We start from the raw sequence: 24,344 nt of genomic DNA on the forward strand, positions 1-24,344 counted from the left end.
GTGTTACTAAGGTTAAGGATATAGTTTTAATGCGTGAGAAGTGTGCTATACCTATATAAGCAAGTGTTACATACATCGCCATTTTCTCCAACCCCCCTAATGTTGATTAGTTCACCAGCTTCAGTATTATTCTGACCACCATTCTGTCTGCTCTTTTGCCTGCTATAATTTATATCCCTTACCATTTCTTTCACTTCGAAAGGGGAATATCCCTAGAAACGGAATTGGTTGCATTTGGATATGAAAATAGGAACATTAGGAAGAGGTGCAGGTAATTCATCTACTCGAGGCTGTTCCACCACCCAATTGGATCGGGGCTGATCTGCGCCCAACTCGATTTACCCAGCTTTGCTCCTCATGCTTTGAGAAACTTTCCCAACACAAAACTGTCGAGCTCCGTCTTAACCGCTCCAATTGTGCCCCAGCATCCACAGCTTTGTGGGGGAGAGAGCACCAGATTTCTAGTAACCTTGTGCGACAACCTGATTTCTCATTTCCCTCCTGAACGCCTGAGCTCTGATTTTAAGATGGTAACCCTTTTGTTCTTAATCACAACTCCAGAGGCAATCATTTCTCTTTACTTACTCGAGAGATTGCTTTTCAAATTTTAATCAGCTTGATCAGATCACGTCTCAATCACCCTGAACTAGGGAATAAAATCCATGTTTATGCCACCATTCCTCGTATTTTAACCCTTTTCGCCCGGGTATCATTCTGGTGCATCTGCGCAGTACTCCTCCAGTGCCACCATATCCTTCTGAGGTCAGATGCTCAAACTGAAAGTAATTCTCCAGATGAGTCTGAGCAAGACTTGATGCAACTGTAGAATAACTACCACCACTTTGTATTCCAGCTCTCTTGAGGTAAGTTCCAACAGCCATGAGCACGTTTTATCGCTTTTTGTACCTATCTACTTGGTTTTAATCATTTGTGTACATTGACTCGAAAATCTGTTCAACCCTCTACAGATCCTCCTTTCTCTCCGTTTAGAAATGGCTTCAATTTAACTTTCTTTGCTGCAAATTGGATGCAATTCCCCACATTGCACCATTTGCCATAGTTTTGCCCACTCACTCCATCTGTCTAATCCTGTTGTAAGAGCCTGCTCACATCTGTACTACTTACTGTCCCTCTGAAATTAGTGTCATCTGCAAAACAGACACTTTGCAATGCATGGGACCCATTATGTCCCAATCACTGAGGCTGCTAGGGAGTGGGACTGAAATAAGTTGAGACAAAATTGATTTCAAGTGTTGGGTTGTTCTCATTTTTTAATTAATTTAACAATTGCAATGAAGGGATATTTTAACAGAATCTTCATCTCATCTCTGAACTTAGGCTGTGTCATTGCATAAATACAGGTGTTTGTGCAACAACTCATGAGTTGAAGCATGAACCCTAACTCCCGTACAAACACAGGTAGATACACAACCTCATATCCCAGGTAGGCCATTCGCCAATAAATACAATATATCATATATAACGCCCATAACAGAATGAAATTCCCCGAGACAGCATACAGTATAATCATTGATTTCCTGCGGTTCTCCATCTCTGGGTCACTGGGACTCTCCTCACCGACGGGACTCCGGAGTCTCCTGCGGGCTCTGCTGACCACAAAAATATACCTGACCGTTAAAGCATTGAACAGCAGGACCAAAATAAACGCAGTGCTTGGCGTTAACGTGTAATGAAAGAATTCAACTGCACCCCAAATTGGTGACTCTGCCACACTATCTGTTACAATACAAAACCAGGATTGGTTGATGAACCAGTATCTACTCGTGTACATAAAGAACCAGAAAGTATTTTTTAAAAAGGACATCATAGTAACTGTTGCTATAACAACCAGCGCCGTTTTCTCTGCACAATATTTAGCTTTCAGCTTCTGGCAGCAAATGGCGATATATCGATCAAAGGTGAAACTGACGGTGAACCAGACGGAACAGTCCGTGACTGCGTAAAGCACGACCGCGTGGATATTGCACACTGGGATGGCCCTCATGAACAGGAACTCTGTGTAATAAATGACAGGGAGGTGTCTCAGTACCATATCGATGATCATGACCAGTAGATCCGCCGCTGCCATGGCCACCAGGTAGCGAGTGACACATTTGGAGAGACCGCACTTTCCGCGAGACAGGATCACAATTGTCAAGATGTTAACTGTAAGGAATGAAAGGAGAAGGAAGAGAATGAGAAAAAAGGCCTCTGTGTGATTGAAACATTGGCCAAAGATGACATTTAGTGAATGCAATCAATGATAGATTCTGGTTATTTTATCCGCGAGAAATATTATTTGTACAGACATTTTATTTACCATAAAATAATCAATATTAAATGGTGAAATCAATATTTGCCTGACATTAAACTTAACATAGGAATAACATATTAATTTAATGAAGAAAAGAGCAGTGGTCAATATAGGAGCCTGACACAGGTCAAATCTTCAAAGCGACGAGGGTTGTAACACGGAATCAAATAGGACCAGAATGTGCCAAACCCAGTTGTGGGAAAGTGTTGTGTCACAGAGATTGAATTGGTCTCAGTGACCCTGGATTGGCGATGGTAAATGAGTCCTAGATCCTACTGCTGATGGAATCCCAGTGGCTCGGTATGTAGGAGGACCACCAGCCATGGTCCCTGTCCCTGATCTCTATCCAGAGACCCTGGCTTATAGACAAGTGCCAGCTTATGTATCACCTGCTGCTCATAGCTCAGTGTCTGCTGCTGCAACATAGGCCAAAATAGTTTGAATCGTGCTAACCTGCGGTGTTTCAACTGCTCGTAAGGAATGAGTGTGTTCGCAATTTGTACGGGACATGACCTTAAAAAAGCAAATTATTAAACATTAGATGCAACTAATTCGAATCATTTACGATAAATAGAGTGGACGATAATCGGAGGTTAGTGGGCGTCTCGCTGGAGTGTCAGTGTTACATGGGCATGGAATAAATCTCGAAGCAATGATTAAAGATCATATCACTGGTGCTTAACCGATTAAGCATATTATTGCATGAAAACTATAAATGCAACCCTTTTCAAATCCCCGAAACACACATCAGTAACAAAGAGTGTTAGCGGTACACATTGTGAAAACTGACCAGAATTCAATCAACAGTGGGTTGCGAAAAGATTTCAAAGTGTATCTCTGATCTGAAGCCCATGATTCAAAGTGAAGATGTACCATTTGTTGTATTTAAACCATGAAAGTGAGTGTGTGTACAGGAACATCAAGTTCCTTCATTGTCGCTGGGTTAAGCTCCGAGAACTCCATCCCTAGCAGCACTGTGGGAGCACCTCCACCGCACTGGACTGCAGCAGTTCAAGAAGGTGGGTCACCACCAGCTTCTCAAGGACAACGAGGGATGGGCAATAAAAACTCGCCTGGAACAAATAAATAAAACTGGCTGCATTGTGAGACACAAAACAAGGGAATATATTGAAGGCAATTAAAGCGGGATATTGTGACACGACTCACACGGGTAGCAATACAGTTAAACATACTCACACAACAATTGCATAATTATAGTGTACTAAATGATAAGAACAGCATTGGTGTTTTAAATTGATCATAACCTAACCATTAAAATAGTGGCAGGAAGGCGAAGTGGTCGATAGGGGAGAATGATACAGCCAACTGACGGGAGCTGAATTATTTCACATTGTACTGACCATCTGTCTATCTGGATTCGTTCTATAATTCGCCATCACACAGAATTTCTGCAGAGACCATCAAAGTGCTGCAAGGCAGCTTTCCAGTTTGCAACACATGCTCAGTGCGAGCAGCACAATACAGAATACTCAACACAAAGAATCACCCAACAATACTGATGGTGTTCCAGACTCAAAGAACGACAGCTGCTTAATACGGCTGTAACAAATCAAACAAATCGTGAAAAGTGAAGTCGCTGAGCTCGGCCAGTCAATAAACGATTGGAGAAGCAATCATGTCAGGGGAAAATGCAACATTATTAACCACACAGCAGATGCAATATACTCAATACAAGTAACCACTAATATCGTGACAGAAATAATCGGAAAATAAATAATGTAGAATATTGTTGGATTTATTAGTTGAGTACAGTAACTTACCTGCTCCAGTAACAGCAGCAGATTTAGGAGAATACATGTTCAGAACAGTCACACAACTGAGCATGGTTTACAGAAGTTATAACTTCATACAGTCAATGACTTGGTTCACCAACAGCAGGCAAGGTGGAATAGTGAATGGAAAGGACAACAGTGCATGAAAGCACGCATTATATCAATCATATCGGGAAGAAGTGACTTACAAGGAACACCGAAAGCAGCCAAGACTGGATAGTAAATACTCTGTATATCCCGAAAAAGAAAATGCATCTTGAGATGTTCCATAAAGGTCCATCTTCCGCTTTGTGTGAAAGCTGAAGACCTGTGAATCTGCAGCCTTTCACTCCGAGCCATGCTCCCCTTTCTATGAGCGACACAGAATCCACTGACACTGGAAGATGTGCCTTCTCATTTATAATACCAGAAACCCTCTAATGAATCAATGATGATCCATGGAGGCTGACATTAATTAGAACAAACAGATTCAGCCCATCCCTTGTTCTTGCACATTTTTTATAGAACAACATTTATTCGCCACATGTTCCACCAGAGACCAGATGATAATTGGTGAAAATAAAACGGGATTGAGTTTTCGAAGTCAGCTTACAAGTGGGAGGAGATCTGTTTCCTTGTTTGAGATTGTTTCTATGATGCAATACAACCCTGTGACATTAGGGAACTCCGGAGCCACTTTGCAGATGTTAACATTCACATCTGGTCTCGGTCTATCTGGGTTCTGTCGATCTGAAGAATATCGAGGGGTCCAGACCAAATTTCCATGGTGACTCTCAGGGGCCCATTGAAAATATGGTCTGACTCTCGCACCCTCTGCAAAGATGAACAATTTCATGGAGCACTCTAAATAAAGAACCACTGCCGAAAATCACCGACAAACCTCTGTTATTCTCTGGTTCACCAATGAATATTGACGCTGGATCCCCGTAAATATTGTAAAATACTATCGATATTTGTGGGAAAGTTGTTGCAAGCCTCTGCCCCCCGACTCCTGGGAGCACCTGTAAATGTTGACGAGGTTTCTCAGATAACCGCAAACATTGACCAGACATGGTGATTGGGTCTTCAAACATTGACCCAGTCAGACAGATGTCAGACAATGAAGGGACGGATGATAGAATGGTCCTTTACACAGACACACTGCTCGGCAGGCCTGTGAGCATGTGACATCACCGGTTACCCCCTGTAAACACTAAAACCTTTCGAGTAACCACCTTCCAATCACTCCACCACAGACTGACGTCAATTCTTCCACAAAGGGGGAAACTGTCAGACACGCGCTGTAAATATTGCATCATCATCACCATAGGCAGTCCCTCGAAGCGAGGATGACTTGCTTCGGCGCCAAAAAAGGATGAGTTCACAGGTGTTTCAATGAAGGACCTAATATTCCAGGTCCTGAATTACATCCCGAAGGGTGGAAGATGCCTGTGCGTGGATTTTTTTAACGTGTGGTGGCCGTTGCACCCCAGCCATCACACGGGCTTGACAGAGCGAGGTCTTGGTCCAGTGGCAAGTGTTAACCGAGACGACTGGAGACCAGCTCTGCTGCACGGACCCAGTGCACACATATCGCAGTGTGGGCTGGCCCGTGCTAACCCTGGGCTCCTGGCCCTGAACTCACGCCTCCCCTGGGCCCCGATCACATCCCTCCACAGTCTCTCACCACTCCTTCGCCCCGATCTCGCCGCTCCTGCTGTATCTGCCCATGCTCCAATTATCGACCTGGACCTTGATGACGTCACTTGTCTGCCATCACCCTCCTGCACCAGCTTGCGCTGCTCCCTGAAGTATTACGCCTTCGCACTGCTCCAGGCCGCTCGCCGCTCCGTTTATGGCCCCGACCAGCCGCTGGTGTTCTCACTCTCATGGAACCCACAATAAAATCGGCATTTATTCTAGACCTCCCTCTGAGGACTCTTTGAATAAAAGCTGAAGCACTCCTAAAACACACATCCACACTCCCCTGTAAATGCTGCCACAGTCCAGGAACTGCCTGACTGTGACAAGACACCTTTACTGCATGTAACTTGTGACCCCCTCCCAGATCCCCTGTAAATGTTGAGACACTGCTGGGGAGATATTATCTCTCTTACCATAGACCTCTGAACACACTGACACAGTACTGATTATTCAAAGGCTCCTGTCGATGGTATTAGAACAGTAGATCATACTCTGGCTGCACTGTAAGAACAGCAAGCTCCCAGTATCCCCTGAGAACAGGAACTCACTCCTATAGGCCGCCGCCCACTGGAGCCTGACGACAATCTGCATGTATGGATTCCGGAGTATCCCGTGCAATATTGTGCCACGAGGAAAGGCTCCATTGGACACGAACATGGTCAGGGCTCCCACTGGAGGTAGAATCATAGAGAATGTTAGATAATATAGAACAGAAAGAGTACATTCGGCCCATCGTGTCTGTGCCAGCTCTTTGAAAGCCCTATCCAATCAGTCAACCCTCTCTCTGCCCTTTCCCCCACAGCCAGGCAACCTTTCCCCATCAAGTATTTATCCAAGTGCCTTTTGCAAATGATGACTGAATCTGATCCCACCGCTCTACAGTCCATGCAACCACATAGTGCCCCAGTCCCACAGGCTCCGGTAAAGACGGAGGTTCTCAGAGCTTTTGGAATGTGTAAACTCTGCACAATCCCTAAAAATGTTGACACGTTCCCGACTAAAGTCTGATACAAGCTGGGACTGACTCAATGAGGACACTCAGCTGCAGCCAACCATAAGCTGACACCATGAGCCTTGCAAATACCGTCAGAGGAACCGAGGAACAGGCGAAGGTCATTCAGCCGCTCCAGCCTGTTCCGATATTGAATCATAATTGTCTGTACCTCAACTTCCTTTGGTCCATATACAGTGATACCATTATCAAACAAAAACATAGCGATTGTTTTCTTTAAAATTTCAATTGACCCAGCATCCCGAGAGAAAGTTGCAAAAACCAGCAATGTGTAGCATTGACGTGTCGGCAATGTTGTACATTTAGATTTGCAGCAGTCGGTTTTCACACCACAATATTTGTTCCTAAAGTAGTCCGGTGCTGGAGACCAGATAAGCTGTTTCTCAATTGGCTGAAGATGAAATATTGGGAAAGAAATCAGGCAGATCTCACTTGCTCTGACAGCGACGTTGTACCGTGTGATATTTACATGACCTCGGTTTAATGTTCCACTGGAACTCCCTCCGTACTGGAAATGTCAGCCTGGATTGTGTATTCAAGGCTCTGCAGTCACATAGCTTGCGAGCATGCTCTCAGTTGAAGGGTTTTTATCCAAACACGGGCTGTGGCCCTCACTGCCAGCCTTTATTGCCTTTCCCTATCTGCCCTTGAGGAGGTAGCAGTGAGGGCGGCAGTCCGTGTGCTGAGAGCACTCCCACAGTGCAGGTAGGGAGGGATGGACAGAATTCTGACCCCGCGGTGATGAAGGAATGACGATATATTTCCAAATCAGGATGGGCTGTGACTTGGTGTGGAACCTGCAGGTGGTGGTGTTCCCATGTGTTTCTCTGTCAAAGTCGCACATAATCCTCACTTGGAAATATATCGTCATTACTTCATTGTTGCTGGGTCAGAACCCTGCAGCTCCCTCCCTAACATGGAGTGCAGTGATTCCAGACAATCACCGTCCGAAGGGCAAATAGGGATGGGAAATAAATAATGTTACAATAATACGCTCATCATCATAGTCAGCCTCTCGGGATCGAGGAAGACTTGCTTCCACTCTAAGCATGAGTTCTCTGGTGGCTGAACAGTCTAATATAAGAACCAGAGTCTCTGTCACATTGGGACAGATAGTCGTTGAGGGAAAGGGTGGGCAGGGATCCTGGTTTGCCGCACGCTCTTTCCGCTGCCTGCGCTTGATTTCTGCATGCTCTCGGAGACTATACTCGAGGAGCTCAGTGCCCTCCCGAATGCACTTCCCCCACTTAGTTCGCTCTATGGCCAAGGACTCCCAAGTGTCAGTGAGGATGTCGCACTTTATCAGGGAAGCTTTGAGAGTGTCCTTGTAACACTTCCTCTGCCCGCCATTGGCTCGTTTGCCGTGGACGAGTTCCGAGAAGAGTGCTTGCTTTGGGAGTCTCGTGTCTGGCATGCGGACAATGTGGCCTGCCCAACGGAACTGATCAAGTGTGGTCAGTGCTTCAATGCTGGGGATTTGGCCTGGTCGAGGACGCTAATGTTTGTGCATCTGTACTCCCAAGGGATTTGCAGGATCATGCGGAGACATCGCTAGTGGTATTTCTCCAGCAACTTGAGGTGTCTACTGTACATGGCCCATGTCTCTGAGCCATACAGGAGGGCGGGCATTACTACAGCCCTGTAGACCATGAGCTTCGTTTTCCTCAGGCTTGTACAGCTAAAGGGATCAAGGGATATGGAGAGAAAGCAGGAAAGGGGTACTGAGGGAATGATCAGCCATGATCTTTTTGAATGGTGGTGCAGGCTTGAAGCGCCAAATAGCCTACTCCTGCACCTATTTTCCGATGGAAAAATAATGTTTCTGCCCAGGTTCAAACATGGACCTCTCGAATGTAAAGCAAACATGCTAACCGCTACACTACAGAAACTGCTGCTAAAATCAGTGCCCAGAGAGAAGTGTTCAGGAACAAGCTGAAATGCTCAATCCCTCTCTCTGCCAAAAGTTCCTTTCACAAACATTTCTCTGACCGGAACTGCACCAAACAACAATGTTCTCCTTTCAAAGTCATTAAACTCCCCAATTTCCACATCTGCAATTTTCTGGACAAGGACAAGGACCGAAAGCGCTTTGCGATCAGAAAATTGCCGCAACCCCTGTGGATAAGGACAGGGCTTTTGTAAGTTGATTTCCGTACACACCTTGGAATTCAGGAGAACCGGTTTTGTGGTTTGAAGTTCGAGGTAAATCCACAGGGCGGAGCCAGTAGGCGCCTGGCAGCAATCAGCGATGGGAACATGCAACTTAAGCAGGCCCGGCTATCAACGGCATTACCATCGCCGAATCCCCCACCATCAACATCCTGGGGGTCACCATTGACCAGAAACTTAACTGGACCAGCCACATAAATACTGTGGCAACAAGAGCAGGTCAGAGGCTGGGTATTCTGCGGTGAGTGTCTCATCTCCTGACTTCCCAAAGCCTTTCCACCATCTACAAGGCACAAGTCAGGAGTCTGATGGAATACTCTCCACTTGCCTGGATGAGTGCGGTTCCAACACTCGAGAAGCTCAACACCATCCAGGACAAAGCAGCCCGCTTAATGGGCACCCCATCCACCACCTCCAACATTCACTCCCTCCACCACCGGCGCACCGTGGCTGCAGTGTGCACCATCTACAAGATGCACTGCAGCAACTCGCCAAGGCTTCTTCAGCACCACCTCCCAAACCCGTGACCTCTACCGTCTAGAAGGACAAGGGCAACAGGCGCATGGGAACATCATCACCTCAATTCTGTGGGGGAGAGGGTGAACAGCCAGAGGTCGTGGTCCATATCAGGACCAATGATATGGGTAGCAAGAGAGATGAGGTCCAGCAGGCAGAGTTTAGGGAGCTAGGGGAGAGATTAAAAAGCAGGACCTCAAAGGTAGTAATCTCCGGATTACTCCCGGTGCCACGAGCGAGTGAGTACAGAAATAGGAGGATAGAGAGATGAATACGTGGCTGGAGAGATGGTGCAGGCAGGAGGGCTTTAGTTTCCTGAGGCATCGGGACCACTTCTGAGGGAGGTGGGACCTTTACAAGCCGGACAGTTTGCACCTAAACAGAGCCGGGACCAATATCCTCGCTTTTGTTAGTTTGCTAGTGCTGTTGGGGAGGGTTTAAACTAGCTTGGCAGGGGGATGGGAACCTGAGAATAGATTCAGTAGGGAGGGGAGTAATGGTGCAATTAGAAAACAAAAATAAAGAAAGTGAGTTTGAAAGCGAGAGGAAACAAGCAGGTAAAAAGGGTAAATAAACAAATTTAAAGGCACTTTGTCTCAATGCACGTAGCATTCGTACCAAAATAGATGAGTTGACGGCACAAATAGATACAAATGGGTATGATCTGATAACCATTACAGAGACGTGATGGCAAGGTGACCAGGACTGGGAATTAAATATTCAGGGGTATTTGGCAGACAGAAAGAAAAAGGAGGTGGGGTAACTCTATTGATAAAGGATGGAATCACTGCAATAGTGAGAAACGATATTTGCTCAAATGATCAGGATGTTGAAAGAGTATGGGTGGAGATAACGAATAATAAGGGGAAAAAGTCACTGGTGGGCGGAGTCTATCGGCCCCTAACAGTAGCAACTCTGTTGGTCGGAGTATAAACCAGGAAATAGTGGTGGCTTGTAAAAAGGGAACAGTAATAATCATGGATGATTTTAATCTCCATATTGATTGGACAAATCAAATTGGTCAGAGTAGCCTTGAGGAAGAGTTCATAGAGTGCATAAGGGACGGGTTCCTTGAGCAGTATGTAACGGAACCAACCAGGGGGCAGGCTATGTTGGATCAGGTCCTGTGCAATGAGACAGGATTAATAAACAATCTCCTGATAAAGGATCCCCTTGGAATGAGTGATCATAGTGTTATGTCTGTAAACCTTGGCAACCTGTATCATACCACCACCAGAGGGCATACCTGTTGGAGTCCCAAGGTTTCCCAGCATCCCTTGGGAGCACTGTATATAAGCAGGCCTCCCATCCTGCACCTGCACTCTGGAGTTTAATTAAAGGAGCTAAGGTCACACTTACTCATTGCATACAGTGCTTAGTTGTATCACTTTATTATGAGCATAACACACAGCATGATTAAATTTCAAATTCAGATGGAGGGTGAGAAAGTGGGATCTCAAACCAGCATACTCAGCTTAAATAAAGGAGACGATGAAGGTATGAGGGCAGAGTTGACTAAAGTGGACTGGGAAAATAGATTAAAGTGTTGGACGGTTGATGAACAGTGGTGTACATTTAAGGAGATATTTCACAATTTTCAAGAAAAATATATTCCAGTGAGGAGAAAAGGGTGTAAAAGAAAAGATAGCCATCTGTGGCTAACTAAAGAAATAAAGGACGGTATCCAATTAAAAATAAGGGCATACAAAGTGGCCAAAACTAGTGGGAGGACAGAAGATTGGAAAATTTTTAAAAGCCAGGAAAGAATGACTAAAAAAATGATTAAGAAAGGGAAGCTAGACTATGAAAGTAAACGAGCACAACATATAAAAACAGATAGCAAGAGTTTCTATAGGTATATAAAAAGGAAAAGAGTGGTTAATTTAAATGTTGGTCCCTTAGAGGACAAGACCGGGGAAGTAGTAATGGGGAACATGAAGATAGCAAAAACTCTGAACAAATATTTTGTATCAGTCTTTACGGTAGAGGACACAAACAATATCCCAACAGTGGATAGTCAAGGGGTTATAGCGGGGGAGGAACTTAACACAATCACTATCACTAAGGAGGTAGAACTCAGTAAGATAATGGGAAGAAAGGTGGATAAATCCCCTGGACCTGATGGCTTGCATCCTAGGGTCTTAAGAGAAGTACCGGCAGGGATAGTGGATGCATTGGTTGTAATTTACCAAAATTCCCTGGATTCTGGGGAGGTCCCAGCAGATTTGAAAACTGCAAATGTAACGCCCCTATTTTAAAAAAGAGGCCGACAAAAAGCAGGAAACTATAGACCAGTTAACTTAACATCTGTGGTTGGGAAAATGTTGGAGTCCATTATTAAAGAAGCAGTAACAGGACATTTGGAAAAGCATAATTCGGTCAGGCAGAGTCAGCATGGATTTATGACGGGGAAGTCATGTTTGACAAATTTTCTAGAATTCTTTGAGGATGTACTGAACAGGGTGGATAAAGGGGAACCTGTGGATGTGACCATTTGGACTTCCAGAAGGCATTTAACAAGGTGCCACATAAAAGGTTACTGCACACGATAAACGTTCATGGGGTTGGGGGCAATATATTAGCATGGATAGAGAATTGGCTAACGAACAGAAAACAGAGAGGAGGGATAAATGGTTCATTCTCGGGATGGCAATCAGTAACTAGGGGAGTGCCGATGGGATCAATGCTGGGACCCCAACTATTTACAATCTATATGAACGACTTGGAAGAAAGGACCGAGTGTAACGTAGCCAAGTTCGCTGACGATACAAAGATGGGAGGAAAAGATGTGAATAGGACACAAAAAATCTGCAAAAGGACACAGATAGGCTCAGTCGAGTGGGCAAAAATTTGGCAGATGGAGTATAATGTTGGAAAGTGTGAGGTCATACACTTTGGCACAAAAAAATCAAAGAGCAAGTTATTATTTAAATGGAGAAAAATTGCAAAGTGCCGCAGTAAAGTGGGACCTGGGGGTACTTGTGCATGAAACACAAAAGGTTAGTATGCAGGTACAGCAAGTGATCAGGAGAAAAACAGGGCACTTGCCCCATCGTACCTAATATATAGTCCACAGTATAAGAGCAAGGAAATCTTGCTACAATTGTACAGGGCCCTGGTGAGACCACACCTGGAGTACTGTGCACAGTTTTGGTCTGCTTATCGAAGGAAGGATACATTTGCCTTGCAGATGGTACAACAGAGGTTCACCAGATTGATTCCTGGGATGAGAGGACTGTCCTATGGTGAGAGATTGTGTAGAATATGCTGATACTCTCTGGAGTTCAGAAGAAAGAGAGGTGATCTCATTGACACGGACAATGTTCTAAAGGGGATTGACAAGGAAGATTTTGAGAAGCCTAGCTAGCTCAGTCGGTAGAGCATGAGATTCTTAAACCTAGAGTTGTGGGTTCGAGCCCCATGTTGGGTGAATTATTTTCCTTAAACTTTTATGTTGCTTTCATGGGAAAACATCATTAATGAACCCATTAACTTTTCTGCACAATGAATGAAATGCGAACTGAGGGAGAATTGATAATTTAATCATTTGTTCTGTGCTCTGCATAAGAACACAGGAACCAGGAGCAGGAGTTGGCCATTTGGCCCTTCGCTCTGCCTTTTTCGTGCTTGGCATTGGCATGAGGTAATCCTTCGCAAACTGTTGACTGTTGAAACCCAGAATCTGAGCAAAGCCATAACGATAGCCCAGACAATTTCCACCAGTTCCTGTAAACCCAATAACATAACTTATTTCTAGTGGGCTGGATGGAGGAACATGATCCATAGAAAAAATTGTTATCGTTTTACATGAACTGAATGCTCTAAAAGTATTCGAGTGGGAACTCACTGGATAACAGCACAGCTGGCAACGTTTGTGGAATATATTTGTGCAGCCAAAACGCACAATAACAACCTGGAACCGTGCGGCACCGAATCCTTGGGGAAAAACAGTAAATGGCTTTGAACCACAAACCAGTTGGTTAATATCCAAACATGGTAACCCATTGCGCCACAGAGACTAACATAAGCATACATTGCAAGACTCCCAAACCAGGGTGTCAGTCAGTTAAAGCTTCAGATTGCTCTGACCGGGATGGAACTTGTCCACTCTCAGTTGTACTTTTCCCAAATAAAGTGTGGGACATTCATTGTGGATGTGTGGAAGCAGTCTGGTCCCGCACATTGCAGACACTTCCATGTCACCGTCAACCAGCTCTCCCACAACCGGTGTGATCTACCTTCCAGCCTTCCGGTGCCTTGTCTGTGATGAAGTATTCTGATTGTCCCAAAGCCGGTATTAAGTTTTAATTCTTTTTCAGCTCTTGACTGCGGATATTCTTGTGATTAAATCCGAACAAAATGCTTATAGCGACAGTTGGATTTACCGTTTCTTTGTTTGGGTGAATTTCAAAGATTGAAAGCGACGCACATCAACCCCAAACCTCGTCACCTACTCGCTAATCGCTACACACTGCTCCCGTGAGATGGAAGCCCAGTTGCTATTTCAAGCTTGAATACAGGTACAAGCAGAACTCATTCAAAGAAAGTCCAAGTTCCTGAGGCACCTGATTATTTGCACCAAAATCCTTCGCAAAGAGTTGAGGTTTGTGTGGGGTGATTTGGGCACATCTTTCCCCACACTGCAACACTTCAAACATAACTCAACGGCTGTAAAGCGCTTTGGGACGTCATGAGTTCCTGAAAGGCACTGCAGAAATGCAAGTCCTTCTTTGCAAAATTTCAAAATTCGGGCTCATCCAGGATTTGAACCCTGGACTTCTCGCAAATTTAATTTAATCTCGATCAAAGCAAAAATCATGTTGTTCGATCAACGAACCAAATGCTTAACAATCATAGAGATAATGTGTAGCCATTATAAAAACAAGTTCTTGTGTGTAGCTACTCTTGATTAGAGAAGGACATGAGACCGAATCAGTGACTTTGCTTTTTCGTCCTGTCTTCTGAAGCGCCGCACGGTCCCACTCCGACAGTCAATGAGCTGTTGGGATGTTAGTGTATCCAGGCTGTGGGTGGCCACCCCGAGCGCAGCAGAGGAGTTTCTGCATTAGTTCTGGGTGGGGGCAGTATTTCCCCTTCTCTCTTCCTCTTGTCTGTATCCCTATGCTTTTATTTCTCTATTTATTCTCCATGTCTCTGTTTCTAGTGTTTAAAAGGCAACAAAAGATGAAATGGGTGTCACTGTGGAACAACTTCTCTCACTCAAAGTTAGATGCAGTACTATTGCGCCATGAGGTCTAGGTAGCTAACCGTTGATATTCAGGTTCATATATAATTATATATTTTTATACTTTTACAAATTATTGAAGCTGTTCCCTGGTCGAGTGGTTAAGATCCCGAGCATTAACCCTTTCCATTCTCAATCAGTTCATCGCAGAAACATAATTGAGGTGTGTGAGAGGATTAATGATTGCTGTAATCGCCGTTAATAACCCCACTACTATCTGTTACAGAACGAGCTTACACACTCTCCCTCTTCTCCTGGCCTTTGCGGGACACGTGTTCAGGGTTTAATTTTACAAACTGGGTGAGTTCGCTGATCGCGGGGAGACGGTAGGAGCCTCTTTGACCCCACTGTGAGGATGTGGCTGGGTGATCCGTGACATTTCTGTAAAGGCAGCGGAGGAGAAGGATTGAGAACTTTCAGTGTGGGACAGAAGTTGTTTCAGGTGAGCCAACACATTCCGGATCCTCCTCTCTTCTTAGGTAATCCCCGAAGTCGAGGATGACTTGCTTCCACATTAAAAATCAGTGGTGATCAGCACAGAGGGAGCTCACTGGTCAGCTCCCCTCTGTTGAGGCTACTGTGACAGAGGTTTCTGTAGTGTAGCGGTTATCATATTTGCTTTACACGTGAAAAGTTCCCTGTTCGATCTCGAGCGGGAAAATTATGTTTAAACTTGCTGTGGGTGAACAATAGGAGGCGAGTTTGGTCTCCTGGCAAATACTGCCTGACCTGCTGAGACTTCCAGTATTTGCTCTTTTTATTGATTGAAGTATCGACTGTCCCTCAGATAGCATTTCTTTCATTGTGCAAAGGAAGGTGACGGGTTAATTAATGATGCTTTCCCGTGAAAGCAACACAAAAGTTTAACAAATAAACATACGGTGACTGGCAGGTGAGCGCTGCTTCTGACACCCGGTGGGAATGGGCGGGGATTTTAAAGCCCCTTTTATTGCAGAACCTTCATATAGACGAACATCTCAGACTCAGGGTTTAGGCCTCATGGTGCAACAGTAGCACATCTGTCCTCCCGATCAAGAGGTTGCATGTTTAAATCATGTTGAGGTCACTGTTTTTTCGGGTAATTCCAGAATTAATATATTTTTGCTGTTTCGCAATAACCAGACCCTTGCTCCAAGGTCTGTCTCAATATTTGCCCAGTGTCAGGCAGAGATACGGCTGCTGTCCTCATTTATTTCATGTGACAGGACACAAAAGTTCAAAATCAAACTGCAGGTGGCCACACATAATATTAAGCAGTCAGGATGGCCGAGCGGTCTAAGTTGCTGCATTCAGGTTGCAGTCTGCTTTGAAAGCGTGGGTTCCGTAGTGTAGTGGTCATCACATTCGCTTAACACGCAAAAGGTTCCCGGTTCAAAGCCAGTTGAAAACATGTTCAATTGAAGAAAAGAAACATTGAATAATGTGCATTTCTGGTTCACTTTTAACAAAGCACAATGTCTCCCAGTCCTGCTATATTTACTGAATACTCTGTACAGTTCGGTACACATTCAAACTCGACAGTTTCCAGCCCTGACGGTGCAGAAAGCCCCTCTCAAATCTGCACATTCCGGCTGCTTTCAGTTGAGTTGTGTGAGATTATTGACGGATCCTGCAGCTGTGAAAAGGAAAGATGTGTTCGAGGGGTCATCAAACGAGGCCATGTGGGTTGAATTAAAGAACAAAAAAGGGGCGATCACACGACTGAGAGTGCACTATAGACCCTGGGCAGTTAGAGGGAGATAGAAGAACAAATATATGGGCAGATTGTTGAGAAGTGCAAAACCTATCGAGCTGTAATAGTGGAGGATTTCAACGACCCGAATATTAACTGATAAAATGAGAGTGTGAATGGTACAGATGGTGGAGAATTCCAAAAATGCATTCAGGAGAACTTCTTTATCCAGTATGTAACAAGCCCATCAAGGGAGGGACGGTTCTGGACTGGGTCTTGTGATCGAAGAGGGGCAGGTAGAAGGGGTATCAGTGGGAGAGCATTTTGGTGCGAGTGATCAGACTCAGTAAGGTTTAGGGTAGTTATGGAAAAGGACAAAGGGGACCAGGAATAAAAGTTCTCAATTGTGGTAAAGCCAATTTTGCTGAGCTAAGATGGAATTTCGCCAAATTGGACTGAGAACGGCTACTTGCTGGTAAATCAGTGTCAGAGCAGTGGGAGGCATTCAAGGAGGAGATCCTGAGGGGACAGAGCAAGTATGTTCCCTTAAAACAAAGGTGGGACGAACAAATCTAGAGCTCCCGGGATGTCAGGAGACATACAGAGAAAGTTAACGAAAAAAAGGGAAGCTTATGACAGATACCAATAACTCAATACTGCAGAAACTCTAGAGGTGCAGAGGTGCAATTAAAAAATATATCAGGAAAGCAAAGAGAGAACATGAGAGAATGTTGGCAATTAAATCTGGGAAAACCCAAAGATGTTTTACAAATACATTAAGAGCACGATGATAACTAGAGAAAGAGTGGGGCCTATTAGAGTCCATAAAGGGAATCTGTACGCGGAGGCGGAAGACTTGGGTTGGATTCTTTATGAATACTTTGCATCTGTTTTCACAAAAGAGAGAGGCGATGTGGACTTTGCAATGAGGGTGGAGAAGTGTGAAATATTAGATGAAATAAACAGAGTGAGAGAGGAAGTATTGATGGCTTCGCAGCTTAGAAAGTGGATAAATCCCCAGGCCCGGATGAAATGTATCTCAGGCTGATAAGAGCAGCAAAAGAGGAAATAGCAGAGGCTCTGACCACCATTGTCCAATCCTCACTGGCTACAGGAGCGGGGCCAGAGGATTGGAGGAATGTTAATGTTGTACCTTGGTTTAAAAATGGAGAAAGGGATTGAGTAAATACAGGCTGGCCAGCCGAACCTTTTACAATTATTTGTAAAAGTTCTGAGGGACAGGATAAATCTTCATTTGGAAAGACATGGATTAATCAAGGATAGTCAACATGAATTTGTCAAGGGAAGGTCGTGTCTGGTGAAGTTGATTGCATTTTTCGAGGAGATAACCAGGAGGGTTGATGAAGGCAGTGGTATGATGTAATGTATATGCACTTTAGAAAAGCTTTTGATAAGGTCCCACTTGTCAGACTGGTTATGAATGTAAAAGCCCATGGGATTCAAGGGCAAAGTGGCAAGTTGGATCCAAAATTGGTTTGGAGGCAGGAAGCAAAGGGTAATGGTTGATGGGTGTTTTTGTGACTGGAAGGCTGTATCCAGTGGGGTACCACAGGGCTCAGTGCTGGGTCCCTTGCTTTTTGTAGTATACATCAATAACTTGGAGTTAAATGTTGAGTAAGAAGTTTTCAGATGATACTAAAATAAGCCGTGTCGTTGATAATGAAGAAGAAAGCGACAAACTACAGGAAGATATCAATGTACTGGTCAGGTGGGTAGAACTGTAGCAAATGGATTTCAATCCGGATAAGTGTGAGGTCATGCAGTGGGGCGATTTAAATGGTACGACACTGAAAAGTGTAGAGGAACAAAGGGACCTTGGAGTGCAGGTCCACAGATCCCTGAAGGTAGCAGGCCAGGTCGATAATGTGGTTAAGAAGGCATATGGAATACTTGCCTTTATTAGTCAAGGCATGGAATACAAGAGCAAGGAGGTTATGCTTGAACTGTACAAAACACTGGCTACACCACAGCTGGAGTACTGCGTGCAGTTCTGGTCACCACATTACAGGAAAGATGTGATTTCACTGGAAAGGGTGCAGAAGATATTGACTAGAATGTTGCCTGGACTGGAGAATTTTGGCTATGAGGATAGTTTGGAGATGCTGAGTCTGTTTTCTTTGGAACAGAGGAGTCTGAGCAGAGACCTGATTGAGGTGTGTAAAATTGAGGGACCTGGATAGAATGGATAGGAAGGTCCTGTTTCCCTCGGCAGAGGGGTCAACAACCAGGGGCCTAGATTTAAAGTAATTGGGGGAGGTTTAGAGGAGATATGAGAAGACATTTCATTACCCAGAGGGTGGTGGGGGTCTGGAACTCAATGCCTGAAAGGGTGGAAGAGGGAAGGCCCCTCACCACATTTAAAAGATACATGGATGTGCACTTAAAGTGCCGCAGCCTACAGAGCTCTGGACCGAGAGCTGGAAAGTGGGATTAGGCTGGATAACTCTTGATCGGCCGGCAGGGACACGATGGGCTGAAATGGCCTCACTCTGTGCTGAAACTTTCTGATTCTATGTTGCTATTAATATATATATATATAGATAGATAATATATACAATTATCTTAATTATTCCTTGGTGGCCGAGTGGTTAAGATCCCAAGCACTAACCCACTTTCTATTCTCAATCAGTTTATTGCATGAAAATAATTGAGGTCTGTGAGAGGATGAATAATTGCATACCTCGGGAGTCTATTATCAGCGAGGGCAGGCATCGACGACGAGGTTCAACACTGCCTCCAGTGCGCCAGTGCAGCCTTCGGCCGCCTGAGGAAGAGAGTGTTCGAAGATCAGGCCCTCAAATCTCCCACTAAGCTCATGGTCTACAGGGCTGCAGTGATACCCGTCCTCCTGTATGGCTCAGAGACATGGACCTTATACAGTGGGCACCTCAAGTCGCTGGAGAAATACCACCAACGATGTTTCTGCAAATCCCCTCGGAGGACAGACGCACCACCGTTAGCGTCCTCGATCAGGCCAACATCCCCAGCATCGAAGCACTGACCACACTCGACCAGCTCCGTTGGGCTGGCCACATTGTTCGCATGCCTGACACAAGATTCCAAAAGCAAGCGCTCTACTCGGAACTCCTGCACGGCAAGCGGGCCCCAGGTGAGCAGGGGAAACGTTTCAAGGACCCTCAAAGCCACTTCATAAAATGCAACATCCCCACCGACACCTGTGAGTCCCTGGATAAAGACCACCCTCAGTGGAGGAAGAGCATCTGGAGGGCGCTGAGCACCTCGAGTCTCATCGTCGAGAGTATGCAGAACACATGCACAGGCAGCGGAAGGAGCGTGTGGCAAACCAGTCCCACCCAACATTTCCTTCAACCACTGTCTGTCCCATCTGTGACAGAGACTGTAATTCCCGTATTGGACGGTTCAGTCACCTGAGAACTCACTTTTAGAGTGGAAGCAAGTCTTCCTCGATTTCGAGGGACTGCCTATGATGATGATGAATTGCTGTAATCACCGTTAATAATCCCGTTACTTCCTGTTACACACTGAGTTTACAGACTCTCTGGCTTTTCCTGCCCTTTCCAGGACACTTGTTCCGGGTGTAACTTTACAAACTGGGTGAGTTCGCTGATCGCGGGGAGACGGCAGGAGTCTCTGTGGCCCACTGTGAGGATGTGGAAGTGAACATGATGGGTGGTAATTACGTGACATTTCTGTAAAGGGCAGCGGAGGAGAGGATTGAGAGCTTTCAGTGTGGGACAGAAGTTGTTTAAGGTGAGCCAACACATTCCTGATCCTCCTCTCTTCTTCTGAGGCAGTCCCCCGGAGTCGAGGATGACTTGCTTCCACATCAGCATCGGTCCCGATCAGCACCGAGGGAGCTCACTGTTCAGCTCCCCTCTGTTGTGCTTCCTGTAACAGAGGTTTCTGTAGTGTGGCGGTTATCACGTTTGCTTTACATGTGAAAAGTTCCTGGTTCTATCCCGGGCGGGAACATTATGTTTAAACTTGCTGTGGATGAACAATCGGAGGCGAGTTTAGTCTCCTGGCAAAAAAGCAGATGCTGCCTGTGCGGTACCAGAACTGAACACAGTCCCCCAAGTGAGGTCTAACCAGGGCTTTGTGTAGCTGCACACAACATCTGTCCCCTTGTGTTCCAGTTATACGAACATAAGAAATAGGAGCAGGAGTTGGCTACACCGTCCCTCGACCCTGCTCCACCTTTTAATAAGATCATGGCTGATCTGATCATTCACTCAGCTCCACTTCCCCGCTCGCTCCCCATAACCCCTTATCCCCTTATCGTTTAAGAAATTATCGATTTCTGTCTTAAATATATTCAATGTCCCAGCTTCCACAGATCTCTGAGGCAGTGAATTCCACAGATTTACAACCCTCTGAGGGAAGAAATTTCTCCTCAACTCAGTTTTAAATGGGTGGCCCCTTATTCTAAGATCATGCCCCCAAGTTCTAGTCTCCCGCACCAGTGGAAACATCCTCTCTGCATCCACCTTGTCAAGCCCCCTCATAATCTTATACGTTTGGATAAGATCACCACCCATTCTTCTGAATTCCAATGAGTAGAGGCCCAATCTAAACAACCTTTCCTCATAAGTCAACCCCTCACCTCCAGAATCAACCAAGTGAACCTTCTCTGAACTGCCTCCAGAGCAAGTATATCCTTTCGTAAATATGGAAAACAAAACTGCACGCAGTATTCCAGGTGCTGCCTCACCAATACCCTGTATAACTGTAGCAAGATTTCCCTGCTTTTATACTCCATCCCCTTTACAATAAAGGCCAAGATTCCATTGGCCTTCCTGATCACTTGCTGGTGATCTAGTTCGCGAGATATGAAGGCCAGCTTAACATTAGTCTTATTTGATTATTTTCTGTACCTGCCCATGACATTTACATAAAACCATGTTGACTTTGTCGAATCATGTTATAATTTTCGAAGTGCTCTGACACCACTTCCTTAACAATGGATTACAGCATTTTCCCGATGACTGATGTCAGACTAACTGTCCTGTAGTTCCCGGTTTTCTCTCTCCCTCCTTTCTTGACTAGCGATGTTACATTTTCTACCTTCCGATCCGCTGGGACTGTTGTAGAATCTGGACATCGTGGTGCAACGCTTACGGGTCTAACTCCCGATCAGGAGGCTGTGTGTTCAAATCAGTTAATTTAGCTGTTGTTCTTCCGGAATTGATATTGTGTTTGCTGTTTCACAATAACCAGACCCTTGCTCTAAAACCTGTCTCACTGTTTCCCCAGGGGCACATTCATGTTACAATGAACATTCTGAATCAGATGCCTGAAGTACAGTGTGTAAAATGGGATATGGTTTAACAGTTAACATGCAAAACACAGAACCAATTATTCAATTATCGACTTTCCCTCAGTTAACATTACTTTCTCTGTGCAAAACAAGCTGATCGGTTAATTAATAAAGTTTGCCCGAGAAAGCGACATAAAATTTAACGATAATGATTCGCCCAACATGGAGCTCAAACCCACAATAGTGAGATTAAGAGCCTCATGCTTTTTCTACTGAGCTAGCCAGGATTATGTAAATCACACGTCCCTGTCGGTGATTGCAGCCAGGCGCCTGTTGGTTTCGCCCCATTTCCGGGTGTTTCCCGATCCTGTCTGTCTCTCTGGCTCTGTTCAATCTGTGTGTGGCCACCTCCAGTTTGATTTTGAACAAATACCTGTGTTTGTGTATTCAGTAAAAACAGAAAATGCTGGAAACACTCAGCAGGTCAGGCAGTATCTGTGGAGGTGGGGAAGTGGGAATAATCGATGGGTTTGTTTGCGGCTTTGATCTGCTGCTGGGAAGTGAGGCAGCACTGCAGGATGCTTTTTTTCGAGGTGTAAGCAGAGGTTTCCATCATGTAACGGTTATCACCTTCGCCGCACATGTGAAATATCCCCGGTTTGAGCACCGTCAGAAACATTATTTTGGAGAATATTTTTCTGTGGAATACATTTTAAAAAGTAGCCCCAGGTTCCTTGTATCATGAGCGAGGAACATTTTAACTCACTCTTCTAAAATACAGTGTGTGTAAAATCAGATAGGGGATAAAACTTCATCAATGATTAAAGTTCCTTAACTCAGTAAAGTTCAGTTATTGAAATTTTCATCAATTCATTGCATAAATATCATTGAGGTGTGTGAGAGGATTAATAATGGGCTTTAATCGTTAATGATCCCATTACTTTATATTATAGACCCAGGTTACACACTCTCTTGCTTCGGAAAGAGTTGAGATGCATGTGGGGTGATTGGGGCACATCTTTCCCCACATTACAAGGCTCCATCGGTACTTCATTGACTTTAAATCACTTGGGGATATCCTGAGTTGTTGAAGGGCCACGTAAAAATGCAAGTCATTCTTTGCAAAAGTTCTAACCGCAAGTTCAAACTTCGCCGGCAAATGGAGGCTCACCCAGAATTTGTTCTGACACCACGACAAAGTCCTTAAAAGTGGGATTCAGCAGTTCAGCTGCTTGCTTAACATTTCCGTCTGACCTGGTGCTGCAAGTGGAGATGTGTCCGCAGTGTAGCGTTTAACACTTTCGCCTCACACGGGTAAGCTCCCCAGGTGGGAATATTTTGTTGGAACTTTCTCCTCATGCATGTTCAGGGGAGAGATTGTTCTCCAGTGAAAGGACATAAGATCATAAGAACATAAGAATTAGGAACAGGAGTCGGCCATTCGGTCCATTTTAATTTTTTCAAAATGATTCCACCCGGGGACCTTTGGTGTGTTTGGGGAACATGATAACCGCTACACTACAGACACACGGTGGTAGATGTTGTCTTAGGAACATAACCAGAGCTCAAACCAACACAGCTGGCCAATACTTCAGGAGCTGGTTTTACGAGAATAGAATGACGGTGCTATATTTAGGAAGGCTGTGAGAGTGGCAGGAATTGATCTCGTGTTTCCCAGACTTTATACACAGGAACATGGGAACAGGAAGAGACCATTTGGCAGTGAGTGGTTAAGATCCGGAATGCGCTGCCTGAAAGGGTGGCAGAGGCAGAATTAATCTTATCTTTCAAAATGGATTTGGATAAGTATCTGAAGGAACAATATCTCAGGGGTACGGGTAAAGGCCGGAGGAGTGGGACTAGCTGAGAGTCGGCACGGGCTCGACAGGCCGAACGGACTACTTCCGTGCTGTAACCGTTCCATGATTCTATATTATGTTTAAACGTGCTGTGGATGAACAATCAGAGGCGAGCTTAGTCTCCTGGTAAAAACGCTGATGCTGTCTGACCAGTTGAGATTTCCAGCAATTCTGTTTTTATTTGTTATCGAGAGCTTTCTGATTCAGAAGATTCAGGGGGCACGGAAATTTGGGAGTTTAACGACTTTGAAAGGAACACTTTTGACTTGTGCAGCTTCGGTCAGAGAAATGTTTGTGAAAAGATTTTTTCACGGAAAGGGATTCAGAATTACACCTTCTGGCTTAACACTTCTCTCTGGGCAGGAAGTTAAACAGGGGTTTCCGTAGTGTAGCAGTTATCATGTTAGTCTCACGCACAAAAGGTCCCTGGCTCAATCCTGGGCGGAAACATCATTTTAGAATATATTTGCTGTGAAATAAGTTGAACATAAGTACCCCAGGTTCCTTGTCTTATGAGCAATGAACATTTTAAACCAATCTGATAAAATACAGAGTGTGTTAAGTCAGATAGGGTGTAAAATGTCATCGATGATTAAAGCTCCTGAAATTATTCCAGTTCAGTTTTTGAAGTCTCGACTGTAAGTCTGCAAAACAATCCGGGTGGGAATATTAGCCCAAAAATTCCGGTTGGAGGCTTCCCGCGGACAATTCCCTTCCGACCGGAGATGTTTTACGAGCCTACCTGGTGGTCTAGGAGGCACCGTGGATTCCGCTGGGGAGGCCTTCTCTTCCCGCGCTGCGAAGCACGCTCTTGTCCGGAG

At 45.0% G+C, this 24,344-nt stretch overlaps 1 long non-coding RNA gene across 1 annotated transcript; it reads right to left on the reverse strand.

Moving 5' to 3' along the window:
- Positions 1-1,262: 1,262 nt before the first annotated feature.
- On the reverse strand, positions 1,263-24,344 carry LOC139232977 (uncharacterized). Its single transcript, XR_011588128.1, has 4 exons — positions 24,266-24,344; positions 2,768-2,827; positions 2,051-2,166; positions 1,263-1,610 (listed from the first exon to the last, which is right to left on the reverse strand). It is a non-coding gene; the product is annotated as an uncharacterized lncRNA (long non-coding RNA).

Source organism: Pristiophorus japonicus, chromosome 20, assembly GCF_044704955.1.
Source record: "Pristiophorus japonicus isolate sPriJap1 chromosome 20, sPriJap1.hap1, whole genome shotgun sequence".
Lineage (NCBI taxonomy): Eukaryota > Metazoa > Chordata > Chondrichthyes > Pristiophoridae > Pristiophorus > Pristiophorus japonicus.